We start from the raw sequence: 3,241 nt of genomic DNA on the forward strand, positions 1-3,241 counted from the left end.
ACTTGCCTTCCTCTTTCTTCCTCATTCCTTTTGTATCATGCCTACTGTATTTGAGCTAGAATTGCCTTACTTTCAATATCTATGCAACACTTAGGCAATTTTAGAGACATTGTAGGCGTCTATGGAGTTCCATGTGTGTATCAGATTGCACGCAAAACTCTTGATTTAGGCAAAGAAGTAAACGAAATAAAATCGTTATGCAAACTTTATACCATTTAAACTATGACCAAAAATGTTTTTGTAAGTCAGCAGGCCAAATTTCTAATCCTCAATTAAAGATGACTGGAATTCAGCTTGACAACCTGTATTCTTAGTATGACTTTTTTTTTAAAGTTAATCTTTGGAATATTTAATACCGATTTCTCAAAAGACACCATAGAGTTTAGATATATTCAGAACCTTCTATACGGCTAATTAACTGGTTTGCACATAATGTAACTTTTCCATGGGTTTTTTGTGATGGTGGTGGCTGCCATTTTGACTATCTGAACCATAACAGGGTCTGCCTTGATTTGTCATAAATGTGAACCCCATGAGCGTAGGCTGTTGGGCAGTTAACAAGCCACCCAGAAGCCAGGGCCTGGCTGGGGTTGCAGGTAGCCCGTTAACCATCTGAACAGCTCACTCTTGCTTGGTGTGCACGTATGACAATTTTTGAGATTGTTGAGCAAAACAGCTCTGTGCCCTGGTGTGCAAAATGCCCAAACTACACAACAAGGAAAGGTTTCTTTTAAAAACGTTATTATTGAGAATAACCATCTGCCAGCAAATTGTTCCAGAGGGCACAGCTGAGCAGTCCTCAGCTGGCCTGTTATTCATTGATCGCATGTAGCACAGTTAACACTTTCCAGTAGGTTACAGAGGCAAAAAGTTACCATGGCGTGATCTTTCCCACTTGCATACCAAACCAGAAAGGAGATGCTGGGCGGATGGGGTGGGTTGGTGTGAATTGCCCTTTGTCTGAGCTGCTGTTATCTGTCAAGTGCCAACCAGCTTTCTCTGGAATGGTGTCTGGTCAGTGTCCGCTACATTTCAAAGATGCACACATGGCGGTTCCTAGAGAAGAGGGTTTTTTCTTGGGCCCAGCTATGTGTCAAAATAAAGGCATGGAAAGGAGTTCTGCAACTTGGTCAGTGTGGATGCTGGGCTGAGTTGTCCTAGGAGCAGGGGCAATGGTGCCCTTCGATGGCCGTGTTGATCATTCATTCATTCATTCAAAACTTTTGTACCCTGTTGTATACAGGAAAGTCTCAGGGTGGTCACTTGAAGATTACTTCGGTTGTGAAGTATACCACGAGCACGTCTCTTTCACCTCTCCTGGTATGCCGTGCTTCAGAGCTGCTTCTACATTCCTGTTAAAATAGCAGAACGACATTTTAAAAAGATTGTCTGAAAACCCGCTGAGCATGAGCATGTACATTTTCCTATTTCAAACTCTATTGAGTTTCACACTCTGTTGAGTTTGAAATAGCAAAGTGCATCTATTTGCAGGATTACGTAGCACCCTCATGATCACAGGAATAAAATGGAGTTTGCTTCTGTTGCCTGATGCTAATCTATGTATCTGGGAACAAGCCAGGTATATGTGATTGTAGAAAAGGAGACTCCATAGATACTTACAGTATAAGAAGTAAAATGGGCAACTGTAGTTCTGTACATGCCCACCCAGCTACACCTACCTTTAAAGTGATTTCTCAAAAAAGGAAGGAAGGAAGGATGCTGCAATAAACAGTATCAGCAGATGCTGCCAGCCTGTCCTCTGTCCTTTGACACCCCCCTCCCCTCCAAGATGTGGGTGCCCTGAATTTTAATCTCTAGATCCAGCACTAGCTGCACCACTGGTTCATCTTGTGCTCACAAATGTCCCTTTTGGGGTGACTTTATAACCCCAGGAGAAAGTGCCTGTTGCTATACCAATGCAACATCCTAAAAAACTTTGTTTTAGCAGGATTATCCTTCAAAAGATTGTAATCAGCATAAGAATTGTTTCAGCTTTTTGCAAGCACAGGTAATTCTTGTATTAATTTCTCCTGAAGACATGCAAACTGAGAAAAGCAGCATAAAAATAGCAAACCTATTGACTTTTCTCTGCATAGCAATGATTTAGCCTTCTGACTTAAAAACAAATCATACTACGGCTATTTTCATTCTCTCTGCTGGAAGTTTTAGCTTAGAATTTTAGCTTTAACATGAGGCCGGGCTAATCAGCAGTGAACCTTGCTTTGTGCATTTTTTGGGGGCCCTCTTTGGGGGGTGGGTGGGTCAGAAAGTCATCCTGCCCACTTACCCTACAGACTTTGCCACTCCATGCATTTTTCTTTTATTAGAAAAAGGCAAAATTTAGGAGGCCGAAATTTGGGGACACTTTTGGCTGGGCATTTTGTGACAATGTCATAAAAGAACAAGTTGGAAGGATTGCTCGTGCTTCATCTGCGGTCCAGGATGTGTGACTGTGGTACTAAAGCCGACCCACAATATGGGATGAATGTAGGGACCACAGTTCTGATTGGTTACATTCCTGTTTATTTGTTAGAGGTATTTATTTATTAGATTTACATCCCATCTTTTTCTTACAATGAACTCAAATCTGCTTTCCTCCTCCTGTTCTCAGCCTTATCCCCACAACAACAGCCCTGTGAGGTGGGCTGGGCTGAGCGTCTGTGACTGGCCCAGAGTCCCCCAGCTGGCTCCATGGCTGAGCCCAGATCAGAACCCAGATCACCTGAGACCCAGACTCGTGCTCTTATCCACTACACCACTCTGACTCCCATTCCTAGACAGATTTTGTCTCCTCAGTAGCCTTACAACATACATGCATATACTGTGGCCTTCTCCCAACTGATGCCTCCAGATATTTGGGCTCACAAGTTCCAGCATTCCTGACCACTGATTTTCCTGGCTCGGACTGATGGAAGGTCAATTCCGAAAAGTTTGGTGATGCCTGAGGTGGTAAAGTTTGTGTTATTGCATCCTTCATTCCAATAACTCCGTTGACCCCCCCAGAAAGTGTCAGCTATTGACCAGCATGAAAACAAACCGAACCAACCAGACAAAATCAAGAAAGCAACATGTAGCATGAGAAATAGAAGCAAGCTAATGCAAACCCTAAACCCCCTTCCGCTGCAACGGTTGCTGAAGGGCTTCTGTCTCGCATTTGTAAAATCAAGTACCTGGGAAGAACAATCTGTCCACTGCATGCAGAACAAGTGAGCACTCCTTCCATTTCAGAGACAATTTTTAG

Source organism: Varanus komodoensis, unplaced genomic scaffold, assembly GCF_004798865.1.
Source record: "Varanus komodoensis strain SLA01 unplaced genomic scaffold, ASM479886v1 scaffold12, whole genome shotgun sequence".
NCBI lineage: Eukaryota > Metazoa > Chordata > Lepidosauria > Squamata > Varanidae > Varanus > Varanus komodoensis.